Here is a 14,427-nt window from a genome sequence, read left to right as displayed (position 1 = left end):
ACCTATTTTCAGTCAGCCATCTCTGGAGAGTCAAGTTCACTATCACATCAACTATTTGGTCCTTTTGCTCGTGTTGGTTTGAGGTGGTCTCCATTTACTTCTTGCTGATGTGTCTTGCTCTCATCGATTACGAAAAATTACTCTAAGAGTACACCTAGAGCTGCACCCTAGCCCTATTTCCATTATTGATAGGTCACCTTGTGCTCAGCATCGATCAGTATCATGGGTCTTTGACTGAGTGGTTTCCCTTGTGTTCGATGTCATCTTTCATTATCACACATTGGGATTCGTGCAGTACCTTGGTTTCCATTTGACCCTATTGGTGGATTCCTCGCCTCTATGTCAGTTTTCATTATTGGTTGGTTTAGAGGGTTTCTAACGTGCGCTAGCTACATCTTGTGTATGCTGGAAATGTGGTTCGCTTTGGTTACTATATCTTTCTTCGTCTGATTCCTTCCACATTATTGGTCTACAAGTTACGCTCGCGCTGGATTGATGAAGGATGCCTTAATGCCTTCCTTCCAGTAGATATTTTCCCATCGACTTCGACTCATTGCTCTAGGAACAAGGTTTAGAGTCCATTTGGCAGTACCTTAGGGTTTGCAGTCATCAGTGGCAGACTCCTTCGTTATCAACAATGGGAAAACATCATTGTCTCCTGTTTGATAGATTCTTCCAAGTGTTCAACTTTAGCTCATTTATTTGCACTGGTTAGATTGTACTGGGTACCTTGGCTCTCATCATCATTATCGATGAGTAGTCTCACATTTGTTAACAACATATATCAATGGCCGATAATCAAACAATTTCTCACATGGTCGACTTCAGATCATATATTCCCATTGTGTAGAAATGTACCACGGTGGTCGGTGATACCCTCAAGTTTGCATCAGCATTTGTTGGTTCACTTGTCAGTCCCTCATATTTCTGCTAGTGACACCATTTACATTATATGTTTCAGTTCATTACAATGACATCCCATATGTTGGCACCCGAGTTGCGTGCAGTACCATTTTTTCCATTATTTGACTTGGTACTTTTTTGATCATCTTAATGACTTCAGTGATCAACTTTCTACTTCAGCATCATGAATCAGTTCTTTATATGTGATGTTGTGACATGTATTTCTATGGATATGATCGGATGATCCACTATGTATTTTCAGTACTTTTATACTTGTATAGATGTTGGATCTGCTTTTGTATTTGATATGCGGACATGATTTATTATCTTTGTGCATGGACATGCCCACCTCAGACAACAACTTTCTTTCTGATCTCTTCCACTGGCTTGGCAGGCTGAAATCTAGTGAACTCCTCTCAGGTCTTTGCATGGTTCCTTCTATAAACTTAATACATTTCGGCCATCATGTACCCCTTCTGACATCATATATTAAGGGGCATTTGTTATAGCACCATTTACCACCCTTGGTAGATTTGATGCTCTATGATATGGCCTAAGGAAACCCTTCCCTTCCAGACTTGGTCCAAATTCTAAAAAACAACTTTTAAATCCCATACGCTATTTTTCCCTGTATAAAGAGCTTGTACACGTGGTTCAGTCTATACCCAACCATCGTATATGTGTTAAAACATTAAAAAATATATAATCTTCTTAAATTCGAGTGGAGTTTACGAGTTTTACCTATTACTCACCTACTATAGCCCATGGCCCAATTGTTTCCCAACTGAAAAAACTAATTTGGGGAAGTATAAATAAACCTCCATGTGAAGACCTAAGAGAGAAAAATATATTAGATATTGATATTATAGTTGATTACATCCCTGCTCAAGTCTGAAGAAATCCCTGTGCCTTCTGCACTCCCAAGTCATAGGAAACCTCTGTTTCCTTCTTGAGATGTCCATCATCCCTTCATGACATCCTTGTGTATACCTATGGAGGAGGATTGTTGAGGCCTGGGTAGGACGGATCTGGAGGACGGTTTTTCTTGGAGCTAGCGGATGGCTCAGGTTGCAGTTCTTCCCTATTTTCTTTAGCTTACATAAACAAAGAGTCGTTGTCTTGTTCCTGATGATTGTGGTCTTGATGCATTAATCTATGTTATTATTTATGTATAAAATCTTATGTTAATGCTCATTTCTTACATGCTTATATGACCTAACACTTATATCATGAACATGCTTTCTATTACTGTTGTTGTATATTCTTTGCTTGAATGAATTGCAGGTTCTAAGGCACTGGAAGAAGCAGAGGTTTTGGACCCTACGGGAATGACCTCAAATGCAGGATCTCCGGGTAATACCTCTTATTCCTACTTCAGTAGTTTAATTATTAGGACTGCATGTTTGCATCTCATTATGCTATATGCCCTCCACTCTGTTGCGATTCTCAACCTAAGACCTTGGGGTGATTCTACCCATAACAGTGATGGGATCCAACACCACAAAGATCAATATGAAAAATGGCAAGAAATAGAGTGGGCGGAGTCAGTTACACTAACAACCTACTTAATAATCATGACTTGGTGCAAGTAACTCCACATATAATACCATCTTGAGTGAAGTTCCTTCCAAGAAGATCGAAGTGAGTATAGCCAACATTTATTCCATGTACAACAAGGACTCACCCCCCCCCCGTTGTCACCTTAGGAAATATCCCTAAGCTTATGGTCACTAAGGATACCACATATAACAACCTAGCCTAGGGGGAGATTCATAGGTTGGATATACATGCAAGGGCAAGGCAACAAAGCTTAATCCCCTTAACAGATCCCTCAAAATGAGATAGGCCTCTCAGGTGATTCCCAAGTGTGTTTTGACACCACTTGTAATATGTGTAGATTAGCGCTACCATAACCAATTTAGCAGGGTTGATTACTTCTTTGGGTCTTATATGACTTCGTGCTTGACTCCTGTGTAAAAGGAGCTTCCTTGAGACAAATTATAGCAAACGGATTTATCTCCCTATCACAAGCTTTTATGTTTGTTTGTAGCTTTGTAATGTTAATTTTCAACACATATTCCAAATCCATACAACTAATATAATGTAGGTGTGACTATGATAAAAATATAAAATTATGTAAATTTTATTAGCATTGTTTTTAAAGTATTTATTTACTCAATAGGGTACATGGAGATGAAACCAATGATATTATGAATCAACTCCAAATCTAATGCAATGAATATGAAAATGTAATATTTTCAAATTCAATGAATACTAAGTAGAGTAAGGAATGAGAGGTTTCAAGAAAAGAAACAAGTGTATCATTCAAAGCAAGAAACATGAACTACACTTTGAATGCAAATCAAAGAAACTATAGAATACACGATTTGATTGCAAATAAAATGTAGGCTAAAAAAACACTTCAGCCATGAACTACAATGTAAGATTTCTCATTTCAAAAAAAATAGCTTATGCAAAGTGATACAACTTTTTCCAACATATAAACAATAAAACTTTGAAAATGATCACCGAAAATAAAGAATGAAAGAACTAGCAGACTTTAATATTTCACAACAGTAATAATTATCCTTCTTTCAATAGAGAAATGGAGTAATCACATCAAGGTAATGTAAAAAATGGAAATTTTCACAATAAGATGGTGAAATGAAATCAAACCAAATTTTTTTACCTATAGCAGAATGTTAACAAACCCAAAAACCAATGTAATATACAAATCCAAGATCACACAGAGAAAAACTTAGGAAAATTCCAAATTTTCTACGACTGACATAGGTATCCAATACATATCAGTGTAATGGAAATGGATAGTCGCAGTTGTTAAATAGAAAAATGTGATGGCATCACACTCTCTCTCACAGAAAGGTGTGGCTATCATAAAATATCAAGAAAAATAAAAATAAAATTCAAAAGGCCTTACATATCTCGGTTTTCATAATTAATAAGGGTTGACCAAAGACTCAAGAAAAGTTTTGAATTTTTAGAAAACAAGGAAAACTAAATAACAAACTGTTCCCCGGTGAAGTCACCAATTTTTTGGTGGAAAAATCTTATCGTGATGACAAGATAGATCTCCCTAGACTTGGAAACCAAATCTAGAAACAAACAGACAAACACATAGAAACATTCCCTAGATTAATATCAAATCACACATGTAAATGGGATGGATGGTCCATACCTTTTTCAAAATGCTTGATGATGATCCTTAATATTGTTCATTGTAGCCATGAATCTCGTTCTCAATGCTCCAAGAAGAGACCTACAAAGACAAAAAAAAAAACAAATCATCAAAGCATATAATACGTCAATGATTTAACAAAAATATATACAAGTGATCAAGTAATCTCATAACAAACATCATGATAAATGAGTGTGGTAAAGAACTATGTATTTCTATTAGGAATAAAGAAAAGGAGAATTACAGCCAAGCCTTAATGTTAAAAGCATATTTCCAATGGTCCTCAATCCAAACCTTTCAATAAAAATTGTCTCTAATATAAAATTGGGCAACATGGAAGTATAGTTTAGGAGTTAGAAATGACAACCCCTTTCTCTTTGAGTGCATTGTACTTATAGGGAAAGGGTGGAAGTTGAGATCCATTTAGGAAGGGGTGAGATCCACAATGGAGGGAAAGAGATCCATAAAGGGAGGAATGAGATCTAGGATAGGAGTAACTCAAGCCCAATCTCCACTACTTTGGAATAGATACCATTATCAAGGTATCTAGAATATAAGCTTCTTTACATTTTTTATTTTTACCCATGTAAGAAGATAGTTGCACTTTTAATGAAGACCGGTAGAAATGATATCACTACTCGTTTACTTTGCAAGGTGTGACATCACAGGTTGTGATCTGGTCACCTGCGATAGCATCTAAAATTAGGGTTTTTGAGGTATATACTCCAGGATTCTTATACTTCATAGAGAGGTATTTCTTCCATCTTTCTTCGGGATTAGTGAAAATAGTTCTTTGGATGGCCAAATATATGTATTTAGCATATTTTGCATGGATGTCACAAATTGATGTATAAAACCTTGGTTTCTTCTATAGTAGATACCATGACATCATATCTCAAAGGAAGTGATCTCAATACCTTTTGTATGATCAAGGGATCTTTAATTTCTTCTCCTAATCCTCTAATGGCATTGACATCTTCATATAATGTGAGTAAATAGGTTGCAATATCATATGTTTCATCCATTTTCATATTTTCAAATTGTGCTCTATGCTTTTGAAGCTTAACCTAGTTGACCTTATTATCACCTTCATAAAGAGTTTTAATTTTATCCCAAACCTCTTTCGCTATCGTGCATGTCATCACCTTGGTCTTAACGATTCTTGACAATCCACCTATGATGGAATGAAGATATTTTGAATTATATCTAAACAAATTATTCTCATCAAGATTAGTTGGAGGAGTTTTAGGATTTTTGTATCCATTAACAATGGAGAGCCAAACATCCACTCCTAAATCCTTCAGGTAGTTTTCCATGCAATTGCTCCTAATGGATAGTAATTTCCATCAAATACATGATTTGTTCTTGAAGAGATGCCTTCCATTTGATCCATATTTGATCCCAGTATTCCCTCCAATGATTAGATTGTTTGAGGGTAATCGAATCTGATACCAATTGTTGGAAATATCAACAATATTGAGGGGGGAGGGGTGAATCAGTGTTGCAGTCCTTCAGAACTTTTTACTTCACAAACAAAAAAAAACTAGTACACATAAAATCATCAACGAATACATCAAATATACATGGAATTTATTTATATAGTTTCAATTATTTTACAAGATACAACTTGAAGGAGGCTACAACCCCTTGGTTTACTAGCTCCCACTGGAATGAGGCGAAAAACTCCTGAGAGAAGCTACAACATCATTTCCTAGCACCACCTTGCCACTCTTAATAATAAAAATCAGAAGAAGCATTAGGGGAATTTTGAGGTCTAAAATGGGCCTCCTAAGGAAATTATAAAACAATAGTGGAAATAATAAAATGAGATTAGATTACATCATCAAATTTTAGAGGGAAAAAAGAAAAAACCATCTTTTCAACTCATATTTTCAACTTATCTCTTTATGGGTTTACTCAAATTTTGAGCGGAAAAACTCGTTGGATGAAGAATTTGATTCCTTGTCCAAGGAGTACCCATTTTGCATACTTTCGATGGACACTTCTACACGAAAAATGAGAAATACATGAAAAATGTGATTGCAGTCACGCTTTTTCATGTATTTCTCATTTTTCAAGCAACGGGGTCCATTGAAAATATGCAACATTGGTACTCCTTGAATGAGGAATTAAATTTTGCATCCAATGAGTACTCCTACTTGAAATTTGAGTAAACCCTTAGGGAGATAAGTTGAAAATACGAGTTGAAAAAGTAGTTTTATTATTTTATTATTTTAATCTTTTTACTTTTGTACTCCAAAAATAGTGAATCACCCCCCATGGTTGACATCATCATCTTGAATACTATTGGCTCTTATAAATTTTATTTTGGTTGTACATTTTTCTTAGGAGGCCCATTTTAGACCTCAAAATTCCCCTAATGAAAATGTGGGCTTCCATGTGAGGGAAAATGACGCACTTACAATAAAACTCAATCATGGACAAATCAATTTATTGCTTTCTCTTAGATTTGAATACTTTCAATACTGCTACTTCAAAATGGCATTGGCACATACTTCATATTTCATATCAACCTTTATCTTTCTCTTTTTACTTCGGATGAATGTTGAGATTTAGTCATAAAGTTTGCTCTTGATATGTAACCTAACTTAGCTTTAAAAATCCTTTAAATAAACCCTAAAATAGGTCATGAACAACCCTTCACTGAGGCTTGCAATTGACCTTACTTTACCTCCTGATAGTAGCTTAAAATTACCTCAGACTTCTGCATAAGCTCGATCTCAAGCAACCCTTCCTTTGTGGCTTCCATAGGGAAAAACAGTGCATGTCATACAACCCACACATCCAAAATTAGGCCCCATGAAGACCTTTGTATATGGCCTGAAATCATCCTAATTCGGCCTCCTAACAGACTTCCCTTTATGGCCTAACCAACATCCAACCACCCCTATACAACTAGAACAAGGAAATTTTTGGCCTAAAAAATGGCTCAAACATTCGATCTTAGGCTTAGTGAATCATCAAAATAAAGGGTAAAGAATAAACCCAAACAATTTTTCTTCAAAAGATAACCTTAGCAAGGATTTCAAGATTTTATCAAAGATAAGAAAATACCTTGTTTTCTAACCTTGATCACAACTCTTCATGTCCTGAGATTTCTCCTTCTTTTAGCCTCAGACTTCTCGAGAGATGTTTTGAGATCAAATGCACCGAATTTATTGACCAAATGGGATGGCCTATTTGATCCCCAAACAAAGACGACTTGACTCAAGCATGGTTGACATGATCTGAGGGAGGGTCGACTTGACTACGCCAAAGAAAATCAACTTTTGGCTTGAAAAATTCATATCTCCTCAAATGTGAAGAGTTAGGAGGCAAGCCATAGCTCATTGGAAAGGTATTTGTGATCACTTCAAGATGGTGTAATCCATTCTTGTGTTTTCCATGATTCATTCCACTGAAATATTGATTTACTTTAGGGGTTACTTATGGCCCTTTGACATGAATGACAACTTTCTTCCAACAACCTTGTTGTTGAAAATAAATGTCCCTTGAGGACAAGAACATGTATATTCCTCATATGTAATATAAAGGTATTTTACAAATGAAAAAAACCCAACTTCCTCACATTTTTATTGTAGCCTATAACTTTATTGATATTCTCAAGTGGAATTTCTTTAAATTTTCATTCATAAATTGTGTTATACATCCATCATGTATAAAGTAATAGACATGTATTTACCTCCATCCATTTCTTGTTGAAATGGAGACAATGGATACCATTATAGATCTATTAAATTTTCATAAGGAGTTTATAAATTGGGGTTTTAATAATTTTATGAATGTTGGGTGAAATTGTCCTTGAATCTAGGTGGTTGGCTTTAGATTGATTCACCCATTAGTAGGGTGTGTTATATTTCCATTAACTATACTCATCCCCTCGATGTTTTTTAATAGTTTCAACCTTCCCTTGGGCTACACCTAACTTATAACATCTGTTTGGACCATAGAACCTAATAGTTGGCAACACTTGTTTCTTGAGTGTTGAGTTAGGAAATTCCAAACCTAGTTTAACCCTTCTAGTGACAAGATAGATTACATATATGCCATAAGATAGTGTTTGAGTTTAAGCTTTTGTATTCTATATTGATACAAGAAAGATCCACTTTATTGCTATTAAATTGACTTAAAATTGTCAGGATGTTCCTCCCTTGGTTGAAAATGAATGGTGCATTATTTTGTATTATCAATAATAAGAAATACTTTTGTTATAATATATCTAAAGCACCAAAAATTATGGGAAATTAAGTTATTGAGTTGTATAAAAGAAAAAATGGTATTAAATTGAAAGTTATTTCTCATAGCAATAGATTTTTGGAATGGTCATGATGTATAATGCAATTTAGTGTTAAAAAAATAAAAATTGAGGGCTTAAAAGAAGCAAAATTAGTTGAACACTTAACTAATGAAAATATCTAACCAATTTCAGAGGAAAATAAAGAATGGGTCAAGATTAAGTCATGGGGAGGAAGAAATGTCCATTCAAGAAGAGAAAATCATGGAAAATCCAAGCATTTAGAAAATGTTACAAGAACTCCAAGACATCATTACTCACCAACACATTTAGCTAGGAAGTTGTATGTAGTAAAAAATCATAGATGAAGCCAAAAGTGTCCCAATTACACATTGAAGGAGAAGGTATGAACAATAAAAAATGTAAGCAGAGCCTAGAAAAATTAATTTACCAACATTTGATGGTGAAACAAAAATGGGAGATGATGTTTAATTTCTATTGTTGGAACTAAGGAACTACTTTCAGTTTCATAACTATTCATCCAAACTAGAAGCCATAATTGTATAATACAACATGTTTATCTTTTTTTTGTTAGGGTTAGGTAGGTGGGACTACCAACTGGGTTTGAACCAACAACATTTACATCAAGGATTGGCTTAACAATACACCCAATTTCCATCTATTCAAATCCCCATAGGCACGTAATACAACATGTTACCTTCCAACTTGTACTTGATGAGAAAATCCCTAAACCACAAGGCAAAACCTAGGAGGGAACTACTTTAGTTTAAGCTAGCTCTCCCTTAGCTCAAGGAGAGTAACTATAATGGTATTATTAAATCTAAGAAATGAGGCACAAAGTGATATTAGAGTAGATTTAGCAAAACAATGACTTTTATTTTATTTTAGGAAATAAAAAGGGTGATTGGAGGAAATAGAGATTAGTGAAAATCCAACAATGTAAGTTGAGTAAAAGGTGGTGTCTAAGTGGGATTTTTTTTTTTTTATGTGTTAACATTGGAAATAGGGCAAAGGAATCAATACCTAAACACTAATATTTCTAGAATTTATGTGGAAATTCTATAAGAAAAAGGCCCCAAAGGAAAAATCTTCAACTAGGAAACTCAACTATAATCTAGTAATTGAAATTAATTACCTTTATAGGGTGCCTAGAGGATAGATTAAACAAGAAAACAACAAACAACTACTAAAGTAACAAAGGATAAATGCGAAGGAGTTATATCACATACAAAACCCTTCCAAGTGGTATATTTTACACTTCAAATGGATCAAGGTGTCATACCTATGTAGAAGATACCACACTACTTCCAACTTTAAGTGCCAAAGCACTTAACAAAGAAAGAGTCCTTACACATCACATATTCTCTAATATATGTCCCTTATGCTTCAAGGAGGGGATGCTCCAAAATTCCATCCATGACAAAAAAATGGAGAGAGATACTCTTTAAATAGAGTTTAGCTCCATATCCTTTTACAATAAAACATGATTTGTATTCCTAGATCCATTAATCTCTCCTACAACAGTGATAAAATAAACTTCAAGTCTTCTAGATCCACACTTTTCTCCAAGGAAAACAATATAATAACACTTTTCTTATAACCAACTCATGAGAGGAGTCAAACAATTTTAAAATCCTGAGTAATTATGCCACATATCTCCTCCAAATATAAACATCTTATTCTTCTAGGGTATGAACCATGTAACAACCATTCCAATGTGGCATGTGTGACCTCCAAGGTGTACCTCCATCAATTATGCATGAATATATGTGTAAATGGACCATTGAAAAGTGGGAATTCTTCTTCTAGGGTATGAACCATGTAACAACCATTCCAATGTGGCATGTGTGACCTCCAAGGTGTACCTCCATCAATTATGCATGAATATATGTGTAAATGGACCATTGAAAAGTGGGAATTCTTCTTTCTTAAAGGAAAGAATCAAGGAAAATCATCCTCCAATATAACCACCATACCAATGTGTGTCAAAGACTAAGACTATATCCATGAGAAATGGATGTCTTCTAGCATATATCCATTCGTATATTGCTCAATATATGCATGAGATCCATAATATTAGCGAAAGAACCCAACCCAATTGCATTAAAGCATGGTCAAATTCAATATATGTTCCATGAAATCGACCATAAGGTAGTGCTTCACAAATAATACCCCTTCTATATGGGCATCTTCTTTCATCAATATTTGACTTTTGTCACCATCACTAACAAATCCTTAAAAAAGTGGATCTCCTATAGGATAGTTGTAGCAAGCCAATGGTTCTCCTCCAAAAGTGGAACTACATGTATTAAAAAATGGATAAACTCTTGGAAACTCTCCTTCCTTAGAGAAAATTATCCAAAAATCAATCATATGTACTTCAAATATGGTGGGCACACCAGGGAAAATTTTAAGAACCACCCTAAATTTATATGTATAATAAATGGGCTAATCTCCATGATACATAGGAAAAATGGGAGGCGATTTTATCAATAATATAATATGTATATATAATGTTTTTGGCGAATCTCTCACCAGATTATATTATCTTGTACAGTGATAGAGAATCTTTCACTGAATTATAAAATCTTGTAAGACCTTGGCAAATCTTTTACTGAATAATAAAACATTGTGAAGTCTTGGCGAATGTTTTGTTAAAGTATGAAACCATATATGATAATAAGAAAACATATTCATTAAACTGTAATATACTAACATACATGTTTAGAAAAAAGAAACATAATTTTCTCTTCCTACAAACAATGTTCCAAGTTTCAGTGGCCATGTTTTTCAAGGTTCTTACAATACACTCTTTCATATCCTTCTATTAGTTTTGATAATATTCCAGAACAAAGTTCTTGTAGGTGTTGATATTGACAACGAGTTATGTCAAGGTAGGAGAGATCAATCTTTTCTCTACAACTTTTTTCAAGCTACCACTTTTTTCAAGTTATCAAATTTCTTTCTTATTCCATAGACTCCAACTACGAGATAAAAAAAAACACATCAAGCTTGTTTACCCCAACACACCAACAAGCAGCAAGCCCCAACTATATTATATAAGAAAGTATTAGGTATCCCAAAGGCTTGAAGGGGATCTAATTGAAAGAAGTGACCATTGTGAGAATCCTTCCAATCAATATATGAATATATATAAATGTAGATTTATTATTATTTTAATTGAAAATCTTCAATTAAATAATAAAATTTAATTACGTCTCTCCCAATCTAAATTTCTTATTAGCATAATTCACTACCCTCATAGGTATCACATTTTTTAACAACGTTGTAACATGTAGATTAATTTCCTTTTTGGTGAACAATCTCCACCTTTTAGGAAAATATGGTGCAATGGCTCCAACCCCTACAGATCATTAGGACAAACTAAGAATAGCACAAAAGATGAAAGGTTGTACAAATCAGCTTATTTTTCAAACAACTAATCGAACATCAGTACATAAACTTTTTCATGAAGATATCATATTGAGAACGTTTGAAAAATGGTGAGAAATCTTCTGCTAGGGTGATGTGGAAAGAGTGATAAGGTTTCATTATTTTGAATTTTTTTTGTTAAATCAGAAAAAGTTAAAAACCAATATTAATGGAGATATTGGTATTTTTTACTAAATTTTTTGAAGTGACTAAATGTAGCTTTAACCATTCACCTTAAGATGTTTTTACAATATAATTTCCTAAGTCTATTTAATATCTTCATTATCATAAAAACCAACCTATATCCATCTTAACTCCACATCTACCACTCTTAGGGGGATGAAATCTATTTATCCCTCTGAGCACTTGGTAGACCTAGAATTAAGATGGATCTAAGATGATAGAATTTCCCCTTTAAATAGTCTATGCTCACATGAATACCATGGTATTACCATGGATCAATACCATGGGTATTCATAAACTTGGAGCTTAAAAATTACTATTAGTAATTTATAAAAATTAATAAAATTAATAATTGATTTTTGTTTTATTTTTTATTTTAACCAAGTTAAAATGTTTAACATACATTAAATTACAACATCCATTTTTACTCTTGATCCACCAAGGCCCGAGAGGGATCAAATATTTTTTCACTCTATGCTAGTTTGCATATCACGATATTTGATCCCTCTCGAGGCTTGGTAGATCCAGAGTAAAGATGGATCTACGCTGGTTTAATTCCCCCGTTGAAATAGGCTACTCCACGTGAATACCATGGGTCAATACCATATGCCATTTTTATTTTTATTAATACTAATATTAGGGCAGGCAAAAGTTCAAACAGCGTAGCTGAGGTTTCTAGAAGAATAAAACACGCTAGAATCATGAATGATAACACCTTGAAACGTGTTGAAATCATGAATGATAACGTGAACCCAATGGTTTCCTACGCTATTCCATGTAAATGCGTTGTTCCCTGCGAGCCACCAGAACCCATAATGGACTTATCCCACGCTATTCCCTTCCGTTCCAGTCATACCTGTAACAGCAGCAACATAAAACAAGCTTGTAATAACAGCAGTATCACCGTGAGCAGCGTGGTCTCCTACGCTGTCTCAGGCTTTGACAAGGGGCCTAACAGCGCTGGTTATGACAATGATTGTAATAAAAGCAGCAACATAAAACACGCTTGTAACATCACCAGCTATATAAAACATGCAGGTAGTAACACCAGCAGTATAAACAATGACAAGAGGCCTAACTGCGCTAGTTACAACAATGATTTTAATAAATCTGGTGCAAGCATAATTGAAGATGAAATTGATTCCGTTATGGATGTAAATATCAAGGATGTTGAAATCAGGAACATTATATATAAAGACAAAAGCAGCATAGAAGATGTTGGAACTAATGCAGATTGTAGAATTAAAAATGATAATGCTACAGGTGATAATCAATTGAGAGCAAAATCTAATAATCCCGACAATGGTAGGTCTGTTACTGGGAACCCCAATGTTCCAAATCATGATAAAAGAGTCGTTAATCTCTCATCCATAATGCTCACTTCTGAAGAAATCAATATCCTTAGCAAAGGATTGGGATTTGCGGTCTCTCCTAAGAACATTCCATTTGAAAGCATCATCTGCAACATTGAGAATGGGACTCAAGGCCTTTCATCAAACATTAAAGAGATATTAAGACAGGAATGTTCTATAGCTATGTTGAGGTCTAAGCGCCCAAAGAGTAACCTTAATAAAGAGGGGCGAGAGGCTCTTAGATCTCTCTGAAACAATGATAAGATAGTTGTTCTTAAAGCTGATAAAGGAGGGGCCACTGTTGTGTTAAATAAGGAAGATTGCATTCATAAAATGAATGAGCATTTAAATTGTGGGAGTTATAGAAGAGTCAACTCCAACCCCATTCCCAAGGTGATAAAAGAAGTCAAGAAAGCCATCATGGAAACTAACCTGGAAGATAAAATAAAAAAGAAGCTAATTCCCTCCTGTGAGGTTATTCCTAGAATCTATGGATTACCAAAAATCCATAAGGAAGGGGTCCCTCTTAGACCAATTGTTAACACCATTGGTTCCCCTACCTATGAATTGGCTAAGTATGTAGCTAAGATCCTAAAGCCTCTGGTTGGTAACACGGACTCTTTTATAAAAGACTCAAATGATTTTGTAAAGCTTATTAAGAATAAAAAGGTGGATAAAGATGATATTCTAGTAAGTTTTGATGTGGTTTCTTTGTTTACAAAGATTCCTCTAGATGAAGTTGTTCATGTTATAAAGATGGCCACCGATCCTGAAACAGCAAAGCTTGCAGAAATTTGTTTACGGTCCACTTTTTTCAGTTTTCAAGATCACTATTATGAACAAATATCTGGAGTCGCCATGGGTTCCCCACTCTCACCTATTGTTGCCAACTTATACATGGAGTACTTCGAAAGAAAGGCCCTTGACTCATATCCTTTGAAGCCAGCTTGGTGGAAAAGATTTGTTGACGACACTAACCTGAATTGGACTCATGGTAAGGCGGAACTGGAGAGGTTTTTCAATCATCTTAACTCTATATCTTCTGAAATCAAATTTACTATGGAGCTCGAAGAGAATGGTAAGAT

General features: G+C 34.7%; 1 protein-coding gene across 1 annotated transcript in view; it reads right to left on the bottom strand.

The window, feature by feature from the left end:
* Positions 1–4,130: 4,130 nt before the first annotated feature.
* LOC149178766 (uncharacterized) overlaps positions 4,131–14,427 on the bottom strand; it is a 121,165-nt gene continuing 110,868 nt past the window's right edge. Inside the window, exon 2 of the mRNA XM_089420423.1 lies at positions 4,131–4,180. The gene's annotated coding sequence lies outside the window, so the exon portion shown is untranslated. The remainder of the gene's footprint in view (positions 4,181–14,427) is intronic.

The sequence above is a fragment of the Pinus tabuliformis genome, chromosome 4_1 (assembly GCF_031772625.1).
Source record: "Pinus tabuliformis cultivar Carrire ecotype Pingquan chromosome 4_1, CPIR1, whole genome shotgun sequence".
NCBI lineage: Eukaryota > Viridiplantae > Streptophyta > Pinopsida > Pinales > Pinaceae > Pinus > Pinus tabuliformis.
Note: the sequence above shows the minus strand (reverse complement) of the source record. Positions and strands in the feature narration are given on the sequence as shown.